A 17500-nucleotide genomic window follows, 5' to 3' on the forward strand; every position below is an offset into this window, starting at 1 on the left:
GTAGGAATGGAAGAATGTCATAAGACGAGAGAAGAAAAATTGACGTGAAACATTATATATAATTAGATAGTAAAATTAATCATGGTGGTAGCTGATGTTTACGAAGTTCCGTATATCAAAAGGGAAATCAAGAGGAGAAACAAGGAAGAAAGGCATAAGTCTGTTCGTAGACTTGAATTACGCCTTTACTTGAAGCCAAGTAGGAACAGATCAATGAATTCATCGACCGCCACTACGTGACATTCGCTGATCTTATTTGCAAATGTCAAGTCAAAGACCGTAATAACATTAGAAAATCGCGGTATGTTGAACTCTGTCTAAACGAGTGGCTCCTAATTTCCTGTCGCCCCAAGCTGCAGGACCATAGATGTAATGTTCTCGGCGTCAACCATCATACCTCATATGTTTGATAGAATAAATACAGTGATGTCAGGGACTTTATAAACAAGAGTAAGAATTTTCCATTATAGTGTTATGGCATCTATTAAACTATAACCCTCTAGAAGACCCTCTACAGCCGCGAAGTTGGAGCTGCTACCCAGGACTCGTGCAGTGTATTCGATTCAGAAATAGATTAACAGCCTAAACCATCCCTGCTTTCCTCCCTCCCCCTTCACTACGTACTTCATTTGTAACCTCCTCGTGCCCCGCCTGTGATGGTATTCCCGCTCTCCCTCTCCCACTCAAATCTTTTCTCATTGCTGTAACCCTCATCATTCCTTTCCCGAGTCCCTGAACTTGCCCCTGCTTCCCATCCCCACAACAAGTGCTAGACCGCGGCCCACACTACTCATGAAGTATGTAATGACTTTGTGCTATTGTGTTCGTGGACTTGTTATTATGTTCCTCGTGCGCTTGCATGGAAGACGTAGCGACTCGTGGTTGTGGTGGCCAAGGCGGTTGTAGACGTGGTGATGTTAGCGGCAGGTGGTAATAGTGTTAGGCTAATGGGAAAAGGTAGGTGGGTGTGATGTTGACAAAGGATAATAATAGTCATGATGATATTAGTTGGGAATGATAAGTAGTGATAGTAGTAGTAATAATAGTGGATAGTGGAATGAAAATAGCAATGATAAAGATTAAAGATCCTGTTTATATTACTAAAGTTGTTTTCCAGAGAGAGAGAGAGAGAGAGAGAGAGAGAGAGAGAGAGAGAGAGAGAGAGAGAGAGAGAGAGAGAGAGAGCAGGTGACAAACGCTTTCTACCAGCGAACGTTACGGAGGGAAAAGCGAGGCGTTCATGCGGGGGTCCATTAGTTCCTGGTCTAGCCTCGACTCCCTTCACTTGGGTACGTTAGTCTGGACACCTGTGTTTGCCTGTACCCTTGTTGACTCACTCGTGTGCTGCTCCAACGGACTTAAGCTGTTTGAAGACATGAAAGATAAGGAACAAAGCACAATATAAGAAAAGAGAGAGAAGAAAAAACCTTAATCAGCCAACAGAATCGAGGTGTTTGATTCCCTTGGCTTGCCACACACACACACACACACACACACACACACACACACACACACACACACACACACACACACACACACACACACACACACACACACACACACACACACACACACACACACACACACACACACACACACACACACACACACACACACACACACACACACACACACACACACACACACACATGCATAAATAAAACAAGAAAAGTATGTTGCAACCTGCCTTCGCCAAGAAACACTGGTATTGTATGTTGCCTTGAAAGACCGCAACCAAAACACTCACCTGCCTTTTCTCCTCCTCCTCCTCCTCCTCTTTCTCCTTCACCAACCCCTCCATTCTTTCCAACTCTCCCCTGTTCCCTTCTCCCGCGCGAGTCTCAAGGTGCAGTGCCATCGATCTACATGCACGCACTGATCCTTCACACACACACACACACACACACACACACACACACACACACACACACACACACACACACACACACACACACACACACACACACACACACACACACACACACACACACACACACACTCCAGTCGTACCCAGTGACAGCAGTAAAGGTATTACGCATCTGCTGCAGTTTTCCTTGTTGATAAGTTTTTTTTTTTTTTTATGAAGTCACTGTCAGTGGTTAGGTTTTAGTAAGCATAAGAAGATAATTATGCTGATAACTACTACTACTACTACTACTGCTACTGCTACTACTACTACTACTACTACTACTACTACTACTACTACTACTACTGCTACTATTACTACTACTACTACTACTACTACTACTTGTAATTATAATAGGTAAGAAACGTGAACGATGGCAGACTCAAAGTAAACACCGAAATAAAACACAGAAATTCCCATTTCGTGCTGCTCGAAACCTTGGCCTGGTTTTCCCTACTTTCGCGTTCTTTGGGTAAAAATGCATTGAAAAACGTAAGTGCAGATATACGATTATTCTTTCAGAGAGAGAGAGAGAGAGAGAGAGAATTACACTCAGATACCTCCAGAGATTATCGCATTGTCTTAGCTCACAAATATTTAACGATGAAAATAAAATGCGCGCGCGCGCGCGCGCGCGCGTGTGTGTGTGTGTGTGTGTGTGTGTGTGTGTGTGTGTGTGTGTGTGTGTGTGTGTGTGTGTGCGCGCGTAAAAGAGAGAGAGAGAGAGAGAGAGAGAGAGAGAGAGAGAGAGAGAGAGAGAGAGAGAGAGAGAGAGAGAGAGAGAGAGAGAATTCCAGTGTCCGCTTTTCGTGTGATCACTAATCAAGTAAACTCTTCTTCCTTCGCTCGAGTACCGAATTCATAGAACATATTTATGAAATGCAAACATACGAATAATCACCTGTTATTGAATTTTTGTATCATTTTGTGTAAGTAGGATGTAGAGGGAAACATTTTACAAAGTAGTGGGGTAGAGAAGGGAGGAAAGAAGTACCAAGGCAGGGAGGGATCAAGGCGAAGGGAGAGGGTTGGGTGAACTCTCAGATCTGTTTGTCCTCAAATTAATTTGCAGCAGTAGTGCCAAGATGGACGCCCTCTGCTGGCTTAGGATTCGATGGAGAAGTGGTCATGTGGTTTTATTTACACTTATAAGTTCACGCTTGCTCTGCTGGTGCTCTCAGACGTATCAACATTTGGGACGCTTTGGTGAGCACACTAGATTGGTTATGAAGCTCACCAGCTCAACTGTGGCACAAGCACTCCGCATTTCCTGTGTTGCTCACCAACCTGGTAAACGTTTTGTTTTGTTGGGTTATTAATAAATAGTGGAACCGGTAGAGAGAGAGAGAGAGAGAGAGAGAGAGAGAGAGAGAGAGAGAGAGAGAGAGAGAGAGAGAGAGAGGAGAGTGAGTGAGTGAGTGAGTGAGTGAGTAGGTGTGTGTGTGTGTGTGTGTGTGTGTGTGCGTGGGCTCACTTGCGTACGTGTCTGTGCTAGTAAGATTTTTTTCTCTTCCACACCAGCCATAGTTATCTTCGCTAAATTTCAGGTTATTTGGAGAAAAAGTTGTCCCACATTCTCGGTTCTCGAGTGATGGGAGGTTGGGGGTGAAGAGAGGCCTTTCAGGGTGAACGGATGATGGGTGGAAGGGATGGAGGTGGAGGAGATAAGGAGATGGAGGAGGAAGGCAGGAGAGGGAACACGCGAGTGGGATGAGGGAGAGATGATGAGAGTGGAGAGAACAGAATCATGAAAGAGAGAGAGAGAGAGAGAGAGAGAGAGAGAGAGAGAGAGAGAGAGAGAGAGAGAGAGAGAGAGAGAGAGAGATTTATGTCTTCTCCAAAACGATGAACATTCTAGAGAAGAAAAAAGAAAAAAAAAAAAACAAAATTAGAAATAGACGAAACGGCACATTAACGTCAAATTATAAATAGAAATGAATAAAGAGAGAAAAGACTAGAGATGATAGATGATAGAGAAACAAAGTTACGGATCCGTGAACCATTACAAAGAACATAAAAAAGTAAACGAAAAAGGTGATGAGGTCCAAGAGTAGAATCTGATGTGAGGGGAAAGAAAGAAAAATGAAAAGTAAAAGTGTACCAAAACTGAAGAGATGGAAGTGATAAAACGAGAGAGGCACTACGAAGAGAGAGAGAGAGAGAGAGAGAGAGAGAGAGAGAGAGAGAGAGAGAGAGAGAGAGAGAGAGAGAGAGAGAGAGGTATAATCGGGTTTAGGTAATACTCGATGCCATGTTGCAAGGATGTATCCGCCGTGAAGGATGAGTGGGTGTGTTGAGGAGGAGGAGAAGGTGATGGTAGTTGTGGTGGTGGAATGCGAAGGAGGAAAAGGAGGAACATGAGGAGGAAGAAAAGAAGAATAAGGTGGTGGAGGTGGTGCTGGTGGTGGAACAAGGTGCGTGTTGAAACAGGGAAGTAATTTTTCCCTCACACACACACACACACACACACACACACACACACACACACACACACACGAGTAGCAGAACATGACGTGGAAGGGGGAGGAGAAGTCTTGAATACGAAGGAAGAGGCGACGACGATAGTAGCAAGAAGTGTGAGGCGAGGGGTGAGCGGAGACGGGCGGTGATGTGAGGGGAGACGAGGGGAACGAGGGCGAGGAGAGGGAGGAGGAGTAGGACGGACGATGTGATTGATGAGAGGTGAGTACGAAGCAGGTGTTGATAGGGATGAGCTCAAAGGTATGCAGCAGGAGAAGGAGGAGAAGGAGAAGGAGGAAAAGGAGAAGGAAGAGGTGGGAAAGGAACAAGGAAGAAGAAAAAGAGGACTGTCTAGAGAACACGCGAACACACACACACACACACACACACACACACACACACACACACACACACACACACACACACACCGTAGGCTCAGTAAATTCGATTTTTTAACTTCTCAACTCCTGGTCTATTTAGAAGCCACTTTTTTTGCCTTGACATCAGGTTTTAGCGTTGCAGATATCGAGTGCCGCCCTACCCGTGTGTGTGTGTGTGTGTGTGTGTGTGTGTGTGTGTGTGTGTGTGTGTGTGTGTGTGCGTCGTAGTATCCTGCTCAACTTCGCTCCTCGGTCCATTAACTAGTCTTCTTTTTTTCTTCTCTCTTTGTGATCAAATTAGTGTCGATGTCTGTCTGTCTGTACCTAAGCTCGTTATTGGCTAGTGAGTGGTGGTGAAGGTGGTGGTGGTGGTGTGGAGGAGGGATCGTGAACGTGTTGGCGGTGGAGTGAAAAAAATGAAAGGATTAAATGGTCAGTACATGGTATAAGTAAATGGTATGGTGAAAATTAACAGTGATTTGTGACTTTGTGTCTTCACTTGTTGGATCACAAAGAAAGAAAAAGAGGAAAAGTTGGAAAAAATATATATATTTTGTCTTATCTTACGAAATTTTGGTTGTTATTTTGGCTAATTGTGATTGAGGTGATACGATGCCGCACTGTAAGTATTTAGTATCGTGGTAGTTTGTAACAATTATAGCGTCACTGGTGTTATAACTCGTGCTTTTGATAGTACTGATGATGGCGATGGTATTGGTCAAGGTAGTCGTGATGCTAGTAGAGGTGATGGTGATGTCAGTAGTGGTAGTGGCGGGGAGTGATTATAGTCACTCGTCCTTAGTGGTAGCAACGGCGGCGGTTGTGGTGGTGGTGGTGGTGGTGGTAGTGGTGGTGGTCATCTGTGTTGAGGTCCGTGTTCCAGTCGTGTGTTCGGCGGTGCGTGATCGAGGGTGAATCTGGTCGTGATTGAAGCGACCGAGGAAAGTGTCCAGTCTGACTCTCTCTCTCTCTCTCTCTCTCTCTCTCTCTCTCTCTCTCTCTCTCTCTCTCTCTCTCTCTCTCTCTCTCTCTCTCTCTCTCTCTCTCTCTCTCTCTCTCTCTCTCTCTCTCTCTCTCTCTCTCTCTCTCTCTCTCTCTCTCTCTCACACACACACACACACACACACACACACACACACACACACACACACACACACACACACACACACACACACACACACACACACACACACACACACACACACACACACACCAGACTGTTGCTGTAAATCATTTAGAGGACAATGGTACCACTTATGCCAGCACCTAATTGGTAGCTATCGTGAATTATCGTAGATTAGAGTACGCTTCCTCGACCGCATGACCTCCTCTTCGCCCGGCTTTCAGGAGACGTCTGCTGGAGCTGTCGGAGTCTCTTGTAGCTCGCTGGTCCACGGGTTTCCAGAACCTCAGCAGATAACGCTCTCCACTCCCTCCGTTTTCTTTTCGTGATGGCGGTGACGTGAGTGAGGCCGGACTACGTGGAGGCATGTATCTAGTCAGATAAACGCATCTTGAAACGAGACAAGGGCGGGGAGAAATGAGGGAAGAACACGCCGATGGTGGTAGTGGTATGTACGTAGGTCCATGGTGGTGTTGGTGTTGTTGGTTGGTTCCTACTGTGATTTGATTTACATCCATCACCTTCTCCTTGCATCCCTTTTTTTTTCAAGGCTGATGTTTATGGGTGGTCTGACTCTTATTTCCTCTCCTAAAAAGAAATTTATGCGTGGACATAAAGCATCGCACTCAGTAATTAGAGGAACGCCAGAAAGTGATCCGCACGTAAATGGAACTCCGGGGCCGCGATATTATTATTGGATCGATGTTGTTCCCGCCAAACCGTCAGTCACCCGCTATTGGTTTTATTCTGCTGAAGGCGACAATAAAACACCGCCTGTCCTCGAACGGTGCAATACCCAAAATCAATTCTCTTTGCGGATTGTCTTGTGAAGGAAGGACCGACGCACCAAGGTGTTGTCGATGGCGGCGTTCATACATGTTTTTTTTTTCTTCTATTTATACATTTATATCAAACTCGTGAACGTGTTGGGCACCGCGGTGTAGCGATCAAGGGAACGTGGCTTGCGTGTATCCCGGTGTGCCTTGTAAGTTTGTCGGTGCGCGGGATTACACTGAAACTCGTCAGGTTTCGAAGGTCATAGGGGAAGAAAAATCCACCTAAATTTCCTTTGTTGTGAAATTATCGTGTCGTCCTCAGGTCCTTTTACTTGGACCTCCCAGAGAGTCTGCTGAATTCACCCTCGCATCTTCAGCTGTAGAGGGAAGTGGACGTGGGAGGGAGGGAGAGGACGGTGAGATTTGAGTCAGGAAAGGATAGGTGAGTCTCAAGGTTGCTGCAGTTAAAATCTGTGTGTGTGTGTGTGTGTGTGTGTGTGTGTGTGTGTGTTTTCCTGTCCTATCATGCAGCACTAAATCATATTCATAGTCATTTTCATCTTTTCAGTTCCCTTGCTTAGTAAATTCTAAAGTGTTCTGCTGTGATGTGGCGTTCGTTCTTGTTAGGGCGTTCCTATTAAAAGACAAAATATTTGTTTTTTGAATATCACATAATACTGCATCATACTTGTCGCAGGTCATTTCAAGACGATAATGATTTCTTGTTTATGATTTTGTACTTAATTTAATTATCTAAAGGCAAATTTAATATGTTAGTGTAGTTTTATTATTATTTTCACTATTCTATATATTATTTTACTTACCTGTAAGCGAGAGCGACAAAAAGTTCCGTAGTTAATGACTCAAGGCGGCGTGTCGAGATGTGGGCGGCGGGTGGTACCCCAACGAGCACCGCGGGACACCTGAGCGGCGGGCAGGTGAGGGAGGCACCCCGTCTCTCCTACTTCGTCTCGCCTTGACGCTACCACACTCACCGCCTGGGCCTCCCTCTGCCTATCGCCACGCCCTCTAGCTTACCTTACTATTGTGTGACCTTGACGCTTGTGTTCGTGCATCTCTTTGTACCTATTTGGTGCAGGAACTAATTTCTCTTGTTGAAAAGTAATGAATTAGCATTTGGAGATGAAGAGAATTCTTATTCTTATCCTCTGCTTTATTCTTATTCATCTCCTCCTCTTCCTCCTCCTCCTCCTCCACAAATCTTCCTCCCGCGGCCTTGGTAGTCGGGTCCCCATACATGGAGTCCCAGGTCGCCCCCAGCCGTCCTCCCACGACCTCGACAGCTGTTGGCCGACTATATTGAATCTCATCTTATTAAACATCACAAAACAGGAGCGATGACTAGGCTCTTTGTGTGTGCGTGTGTACGTGTACGCGCGCGCGCGTGTGTGCGTGTGTACGTGTACGTGTGTGTGTGTGTGTGTGTGTGTGTGTGTGTGTGTGTGTGTGTGTGACAGGATAGTATAGTTGTAAAGGGAACATTTCTACATCCACAGTTGTCAAAGTGTAGTGAGTAAAGTGAGGCAGTTGTGTTGACATGGCTGCGCGTGTGCCTTTTTGGGTTGGTTGTTCTAAAGTGTGTTGCGGTCATTACATTCAAGGGATGTTTTCCTTTCTTTTTCTTTTCTTTTTTTTCCAGTTTGGTGCATTTCTTACTACTTGGATCTATTCATTGCAAGTGGCTTTTCTCAGTTTGTGTCGTTTCATACAACAGCAGAGGAAGATGAAGTACCATAATAATCCTATGCCTCTAAACTTTCATATTGAAACACCTACCTCAGAAATTTATAATCAAGGTTATTTTCTTTTCACTCTTTTTAGTGACTTTAATTCTTCTCGTTTTCGTTTCTCCTCTATCTCATCCTCCTTCTCTTCCACGTTCTTGTCCTTTTTCTCCTCCTCCTCCTCCTCCTCCTCCTCCTCCTCCTCCCCGATGAGCACTTTCAGCGCGAGATGTGTCGCGTAATGCCTGGTGGCGAGGCTGCGTATTGTCACCGTCAAGGTTGCCCACAAAGTAAAAATGGCATGAATGATTGATGTCGTTATACACACACACACACACACACACACACACACACACACACACACACACACACACACACACACACACACACACACACACACACACACACACACACACACACACACACACGTCACTGATATTACACTCTTGTCTCAAACAACAGGTGATTTTATATTTAATTTACCTACTTACATTGGAGCGAGCCTCCTCTTCTCCCGTTTTGCTCAAGTTATCATTATATTCTTTTTACACGCGTGTCGTTATCGCTTATCAACATCACGTATTGCGAGATGAGCGGCGCAACTAAAAATGACTCCTGTCTGGCTAGTAATTGACTACCTGGCGGGAAGCCTCGGGGACACACCTGTACTAATTGACTCCGTGTTGCAGCCGAGGGAATGACCCTGCCGTACAGCCTGTCAAGCTGAGGAGACGAAAATGTGCACTGCGGCCAACATCACTACCACCACCACCACCACCACCAGAATCATTCATTTTACCACCATTGTCCTCGTTCCCGTCACAACCACCACCACCACCACCATCACCACCACCACCGCCACCACTACCATCACCACCACCATCCCGGTAAGGATGTGAACCGGGGCTCGCCCGCAGGTTTTGAGGAGGCGCGAGGCGGTAGTTTAATTTTAGAAACAGCAGCAGGTCCTGAGCCTGGGCTGGTCAGCTTCAGTTATCGTCGAGGTAATTACCAAATGTTTTCATCCAGTCAGCGTGTACCGAAGGAGGGGGAGTGTGGGGGGGAAAGGTGGCGCATTGAGTACGAAAAGGAGGCTGGGGGAGGAGGAGGAGGAGGAGGAGCAGGAAGAGGCGACGTGGGGGAGAGAGAGCGAGGAAGAGGGGCGAGGCAGCCGTAGGGTGAAGGCTGTGGGGAAGTAGTGTAGGGAGGAGAGTAAGGTTAAGGGGGAGAGCAAGAGGGGAGCGCGTGGGGGAGGAGTGAGGGTAAAGTGTTGCTGTTAGGGAACAGAATGTGCGTGTATGATAGTGATCTGGTGTCGGTGGTGGTGCAGTGAGCCGACACCCTCTGATACATGGAGATAGGCTAGTATCACAAGCACAAAAACCGCTCCTTCCACCCTGCTACCAACATAACATTATCCCGTTGTCTCTATGACTCTTATTAGGAGAGATACACAGCCAAGCCAAACAAGTAATATTCATAGAAGCACATCAGCTCTTCCTTACGGGATCAGAACGAAGCCAGGGTGCTACACTTCCCATCCAGGCACCCAGGCACCCAGCCACCGCCCTCAGACCTTGGCACCACCCAGACGGTAACACACACACACAAACACGTCCCCACCACCCCTCCCTCTATCCCTCCGTCATACTCTCTGTTAGGGAAAGTTTTCAGCTCAATAAATTTGCTGTACATTTGTAAATGTTGATTGTTGAGCGTCAAAAAAATAGTACAAAGCACAGCAACTTACGACAGATCCTGGAGAGCTTTCTTCGTTGACCTTTCACATTTTATTTACCTGTTTGTTCTTTTCGAAGCGAGCAAGAGAGAGAGAGAGAGAGAGAGAGAGAGAGAGAGAGAGAGAGAGAGAGAGAGAGAGAGAGAGAGAGAGAGAGAGAGAGAGAGAGAGAGAAAGTTACAGATCCGGAAAATTATGATACTTTAGACTCGTCAGCGGTACAAATAGGATCCAGGTGCGCCTCCCAGACTATCCCGAGGAAACGTCCCGAATAGCACACAGTCAGCCTTAGAGTCACGCGTGTTGGCGAGGTGTCCGTGATCGCATAGTCAGGTCAGCGGGGGTCGGGTGTGTTTCCAGTATTGGAGCAGACGATCAGAATGACCCCGACAGTCACGTCCCATTCCGCTGCCGGCTGGAACTTGGTACCGGTTATTGTGTGTACCGTAAATAGTGCTTCGAGACAACCTGTCAGAATCAAAACTTTAATGCATCATCAAGTTACTTCGTCGGAAATTAAAAACCGGATTAATCGGGCAACTTGTGAGGGAAAAACAGGGCCGGAACGAGCCACAAAGGAAAATCGCATGCTCTTGGATAGATTTTTTCTTTCCTTTTTTTTTTTTGGCCACGGCTGTTGGATTAGCTTCAATTATTACTTCATGCAAGTTTTACCCGCAGCACCATGACTGTAGGGAGATGTGTTGCATATCAACTAACTCGACCTGGGAGGGGCTGTGAGGACGTGCATGATCAGAGGAGAGTGAACTAGGCATGTGGATGATGAAGCACCTTGGCATCCCCCCGCCGTCACTTTAACCTTGAGAAAGGGAGAGGAGGAGGTGGAAGACAGGAGGAGGAGGAGGAGGAGGAGATAGGTGGGAAAGAGGGAGAGAGAGGAGGGGAAGCTCAACCCTCTTCCTTTTTCTCGGTGCCTCCTTCTCTCCCTCACTCCATCATCATTATAGTTTTCTCACTCCGTTCCCTTAACACTCATTTCGTGAGTCTGTAAAGTTTATTCTCTCTTTTTCCTTTCGTCATTTTTCTAGCCCTTGTGAACTCTTTCCTTTAAGTCTTAGCCTTCCTCGCTGGAGTAGGGGAGGAGGAAGAAGAAAAGAAGGAAGAAAGGGAAGAGGAGGAGGAGGAGGAGAGGTCGAAGAAGTAGGAGGAGGAGGAAGATGAAACGTCGCGTGACTAATGACTTTTTTTCTTTAGCGGTGGTTGCATTAAGATAAGGTCAGCGGGAGCTCAGCGAGACAGCAAGATAGGCGGAGTTTGTCTGTGGTGATCCAGGCCAGCGAGGAGGATCTGTGGCTGCCATCTGTAGACTCCACGTGGGGTTTTGTCGCGGTGGAGAGCCAGCAATCATTCTCAGGGTCAGTGGTAGTCGTGAACCGGGTTACCGACGTCTAGAAATCAACCAGTCAACCATGCATTAACCTCCCAGCGGTGGCTTGCTTTGAAACACCGTCTCTGATGTTGTCCGCTTCAAACAAATCAAAGGTGTTTACCACAGTCATAAAATAAAATCATCCCCCTTTTGCCTCGTCTCGCTCTCCTCCTACTCCTCCTCCCCAATCCTCTGCCCTGCTCTCCTTGCCTTCGCTTCCTCCAGCCATGGGGAATAAGTTCTGCCTTTGGTGGGCATGTTTACTCCACATTTTGAATGGGAAATTTGTGAAATGTTAACGGTGAATGGATGATGCGGGGGGATGAAGGAAGTTATCTGAAGATGTTGACATGGTGAGCTGGAGAGAGAGAGAGAGAGAGAGAGAGAGAGAGAGAGAGAGAGAGAGGGGGGGGAAGGAAGAAAGTTTGGAGTAAAGGAGAGAGGAAGGGGAGCAGAAAACGCTGAATACCTTAAGGTTGATATATGCTTATGACGCGCTTAGCACGCCACTGAAGAAGCTCCTGCCAGAACCTTTTTGCCAAATTAAAATTACCACCTCGAGGAAACAAGAGAATAATACCTGCGTGTGGTGTGCGTGTGTCTGTCTGCGTCTGATTGTCTGTTTCCAGCGCTCCGCAGACATGTAGTGATCGCTCTTCTTTTTTACTTTTCCTTCTCCGAGACTAGAGAAAAATACACTCACCACAAAGTGAAAAAAAATAAGAAAAAAATAAGTAGATAAATAAGGCAATACAATACCATAGTTAACTGCATTTTCTCAAAAGCTTTTATACATTATTGCATTATTATTATTATTATTATTATTATCATTATTATTATTATTATTATTATTATTATTATTATCATTATTATTATTATTATTATTATTATTATTATTATTATTATTATTATTATTACTATGATCATTTCATCGTAAATGGCGAACGTGTGTAATACAAAGTCAGAAATATATAAGTGCAAAAAAATACAATGACGTCAACTTACACATAAAAAAAAGATAAATAAATAAGCACGTACTACATGTATTCACACACACACACACACACACACACACACACACACACACACACACACACACACACACACACACACACACACACACACACACACACACACACACACACACACAGACACTCGCGCAGACTTTTCATGGTTAATTATAAGTGTATTTATTTTGTGTAAAAAAATATATATGTGTGTGTGAGGAAACAAATGAATATCACAATCATTGTTACCTGACAGAAATATATTGTTTATAAGTATGAGAGAGAGAGAGAGAGAGAGAGAGAGAGAGAGAGAGAGAGAGAGAGAGAGAGAGAGAGAGAGAGAGAGAGAGAGAGAGAGAGAGAGAGAGGAAAAATCGAGGGAGGCAGGGGAAGAAGGTAATTTGTGCATCCTCCTCGACCGCAGGAGGAGGAGGAGGGGGAAGAGAAGGAAGAGAAGTGATAAGTCAAACGATAAGAGAACATGCAAGAGAAAAAAAGAAAAAAATAGTAAGAAAGATGATGGAAGACGAATTGAAGAAAGATAAAAGAAATAACGTAAGGGGCAGGCAGGACGAGAAGGAGAGAAGGAAAGAAAGAAGCAAAGGAAAAAAAGAGAGAAAGAAAGAGAAAGAAAGAAAGAAAGAAAGACAGAAAGAAAGAGTGTGTGAAAGACCCGAACACAGACTAGACACATGAGGGAACTTTTAAGGAATCAATTGAAGAGAGAGAGAGAGAGAGAGAGAGAGAGAGAGAGAGAGAGAGAGAGAGAGAGAGAGAGAGAGAGAGAGAGAGAGAGGAGGGAGTCAAACAGGCAGACATACTAACAGTTATAATTTATTTTGTATAATATTCTAATAATTATATGTTTCTTCTATCAAAGACTATTATCCCCTCCTCCTCCTCCTCCTCCTCCTCCTCCTCCTCCTCCTCCTCCTCCTCCTCCTTCAGTGATCCTTGTTATGGTGCATCCGCGACATATGGAAAGAGAGAGAGAGAGAGAGAGAGAGAGAGAGAGAGAGAGAGAGAGAGAGAGAGAGAGAGAGAGAGTGAGAGAGAGAGAGAGAAACGGATGGATGGATTCAAAGAGTCAGTCAGTCAGTCAGTTCTGCAAAAGGTCACACAGATACTGGCAACACTGACGTCACGGTGAAGAATACTACTTGATCCCCTTAAAAAATGAGGTAAACAGAATCAAACACAACATTGCTGAGTCAATAGTGTATCTTAATAATTAGCTGCTTCAAGAGGAGAGGAGATTATTGGAGCATATTTCTTACCATGTAGTACAAATGTGTAGCAATGTGTACGTAGCGGAGGCTGAGATGGAGAGTTAGCACTGGTAGTTTTTAGAGAGATTTCTTTGTAGACTACAGACTTCTCCCTCTCTTATCCCCTCCCCCCTCCCAAGACCTCCCTGAAGATAGGGCTGATGGGAAGCATGTGGGTGTTCTTAGAAAAAAAATATAGTGTGAGGCAAACCTCTAACATTTTTACATAAACATGAATTGTTGTAATAAGATTAATAATATAATCTGATAATTTATGATGTGTCCTCATACGCGTTTTCGTTTTATTTCACCATTACTTTGTCCTCATTGTTGAGTCCGATTAAGATTAGTGAATGTGTCAAGCTCTCCTTGTATTGCACGATGTGTTAAGGAAGGAAAAGGAAAGAAAAGTAAATTCCGGACTTGTACGTAGAATCACGTTTGCCAAGAGAGAGAGAGAGAGAGAGAGAGAGAGAGAGAGAGAGAGAGAGAGAGAGAGAGAGAGAGAGAGAGAGAGAGAGAGAGAGAGACCGTGACAAGTAAATATAGATAATCACTTGGATATATGACACGTAAATATTTAAGATTTACAACGATTGATTAGCACACCCTTTATTATGCAACGAAATTCTATAAGAAACGATAAATGCTTAGGATTACATGGGATTACACAGGGTAACCAAGCCGTAAGAGACACGTACGTACCTCCTCACATGGCTGTTTGAAGACTTGCTCTAAGTACTTCGTAAAGAGACAGACAGGGTAGTGGTACATTATAAGCAGGAGCCTCAAATGACAAACTTATTGACTTTGCTAATGTATTAATGGTCAAACATATTCAAGTGAATGCCTGACTCTTCCAAAGCAGGCGAGATAAAGACAGGATGGCTTGTTGAGGGATGGAGGGTTAAGAAAGGACCTGGGTGTGGTAGGGTGTAGCAATGAACACATTTTGGTGTTCGGTGGTACAGAAGAAGGCAGCCTTCTTCCCACTACTCCAAGACTTGAGGAAATTCACTCTCAAAATGTTTTTTCTCTGTTGCCTTAATAATATGTTGAGCTCGAGCCTTCTGATGTGTAATACATATGTGTGTGTGTGTGTGTGTGTGTGTGTGTGTGTGTGTGTGTGTGTGTGTGTGTGTGTGTGTGTGTGTGTGTGTGTGTGTGTGGTGAGGAGCAAAACTGGAGAGTGGCAGAGCAAAAGAGGACAGACCGGGATAGAGAATGAGGAGGTCGGGGGTTGCATACACACACACACACACACACACACACACACACACACACACACACACACACACACACACTCACACAGACACACACACACAGAGCTCTTAGATAAAGGTCGATGAAGTCTTTATCCCAAATAAAAATCAAATAGGGCAGAAAGGCAAGATAAACAATCTCGCTAGGATCGAAATACGCACGTTCCATGAGGCACAAACATAAGGAAAGAACCCAAGGATAAAAATCAGTGCTCTGCTGTTGCTTGCAAGGGTTGTTGCTCCTTGGACGCAGCAGCGGTGGCTAGGACAGTCCCCCCTCACAGCAAGCCCATCCAGGCGCCACTCTCTGCCTGCCACGCCACCAAGCAAACATCGCTCGTCCACTTACACCAAACTTCTTTTTATTTTCTCTGCTATTTTACTCTTAATCCAATTTAGCATCGTTCTGACATCTCTTTGTATCATAAAATCCATTCCTTGCACTGGAAGGTTCATAAACTTAATTTCATGTATCTCTGTTCGCCTCTTCCTAATTCATGTAAAAATCGTAGTAACCTTGTGACCTGCAATTATTTGTGAAAATGCTGAAATTATTATATCAATTGATGTTACTTGTAGTACGCTGTCACTGATGGGGTCACAGTCAAGTGCCATGGAGCTGCAGGAGTCGCAGGCAAGGCTGAGTGATTTGTTGACTACCGTGACGGAGGTGAACAAACTGTAGCGTGGTGGTGGTGGTGGTGGTGGTTGCGGAGCTGGCAAAATGACTGATAATTAAATACATAATGATACTTTGTTTCACTATCGATTGCTCCTACCCTCGCCATATGGTGCATCCCGCCTCGCCTCGCATCACCACGTCTCGTTACAGACTTCATCCCATCCCACCAGCGCATACGTTTTCGCTCCCTCCGTGTACTTGTTTCGTTCCTATGTCTCTGAATGAACCGCGATGTCCTGCCTGATGCTGTCTCCCTCCCAGCGGCCGCCAGATGTCCCTGAGTGTTTTTTATATTTCCAAGTTTACGTATGCACTTGGATATAATGCAATGGTGTTGTAGGCAACGGTGGTGACAGCAGTAGTAGTATAGTAGTAATAGTAGTTGTTGCTTTTGTTGTTGTTGCAGGAACAGTATCAATAGTAGTAGTAGTAGTAGTAGTATAGTACTAGTAGTAGTTCTAGGAGCAGTAGTAGTAGTTAATATAGTGCTGTAGCAGTAGAAATGGAAATAGTAGTAGTAGTAATAGTGGTGGTGGTGGTGTACTACTGTCCAATATAGAGAAGAAACATTTCTGTATCAGTTATAGATTGAAATTCCTCGGTATCTTCAAGCATCCTCCTCCATTGTGGGCTTCTCATCGTCCCTTCATCTCTAGTTGCTGACAATGACCCATATTATGCCATTTTAAACTGACATGATTATTTTTTTTCTATAAAGTTTCCTTCAGTCTTTAGTCCCTTTAGTAATGCTCATTTTGTAATTAATTTTTCATCGGTAATCAATGTTCCTCGGTGGTTTAATAATTTGCTTCTATTAGTGATACATGAAGCATATCGCAACTCTTTGCCCATTCACATTTGGGAAGAAGAAAGGAGGTGAGTTTTCATAAGTGCTGGAGTGTTCTGAAGGCAAGCTGAAGGTGCAGGGAGAATGTTTTTAGTTATTACTGTAATGTGGCGCACTAGCGGGGGTTGGGGGAGCAAGCAGGGGCAATAGTGGCCCCTCCTGCTTGTTCCTTGCGGGTTGTGTCATTCCTACATCATCGTTTTGGAAGTTATTCATCATTGAGTAACGCATTCAGAACGTTTGCTAGCGTGTTATTGGCTAGGGAATATAACCAGTGACCCTGCTACTTAGCCACCTTCTTCATCCCTTCTTCTTAACTTACTTCCTCTCCCAGATCGAAGCTTCTGTGTCAGAATATTATCAGTCACCTATTCTGTAAAATTCTGGAGTAGATACAGCCTTGGGCAGCAATGTTACATGAAATGATTGGTAGCAAATTAGCAAACTGCTATTCACAGTAATTTAGTATTTTGGAGCGAAAAAAGAGTCGAAATACGACCAAATTTGCATTCCAGCTTGTGAGTTATAACTTCATGTTGATAACTTGAGTCTAACTTTTTTTTTTGTCTCACTGTCCGTAAATTCGGACTTATTGCTTAAAAAAAAAAAAGAAGAAGAACAGAAACAGATAGACAAACAGATTATCGAGCGCCGTCAATGATGTAATTATATGCAGACCTCAAGTCACGGTGATAAAAAAAACAGGACATGCGAGCTCCATTAATACTAAGCACAATACGTTTTTACAATTATATTGTACACTGTTCTGATTTTGTCACGATATGTATGACTATTTTCAATGAGAGGACGGCGAGCCGCGGCGAGAAGGTAAAGAGATTGTTATATCTGGCGTGTTCTGCGGGAACAGGGTTCACGTCCAGCTTGCAGACGAGTGGTTTAAAATTAGCCGCTTGGT

The 17500-nt window shown here is 44.7% G+C and overlaps 1 long non-coding RNA gene across 5 annotated transcripts in view; it reads left to right on the plus strand.

The window, feature by feature from the left end:
- The window catches only part of LOC135100678 (uncharacterized), a 244413-nt gene that overhangs the window by 81193 nt on the left and 145720 nt on the right, over window positions 1–17500 (plus strand). Inside the window, exon 5 of one of the 5 annotated variants that reach the window (XR_010268864.1) lies at window positions 9080–9379. The exons of 2 other annotated variants lie outside the window; for them this stretch is intronic. This is a non-coding gene — a long non-coding RNA (uncharacterized LOC135100678). Of the gene's footprint in view, window positions 1–9079; window positions 9380–17500 lie in introns of those variants that run through there. 2 more of the 5 variants (XR_010268866.1, XR_010268869.1) reach the window with 2 other exon arrangements.

The sequence above is a fragment of the Scylla paramamosain genome, chromosome 5 (assembly GCF_035594125.1).
Source record: "Scylla paramamosain isolate STU-SP2022 chromosome 5, ASM3559412v1, whole genome shotgun sequence".
Classification (NCBI taxonomy): domain Eukaryota; kingdom Metazoa; phylum Arthropoda; class Malacostraca; order Decapoda; family Portunidae; genus Scylla; species Scylla paramamosain.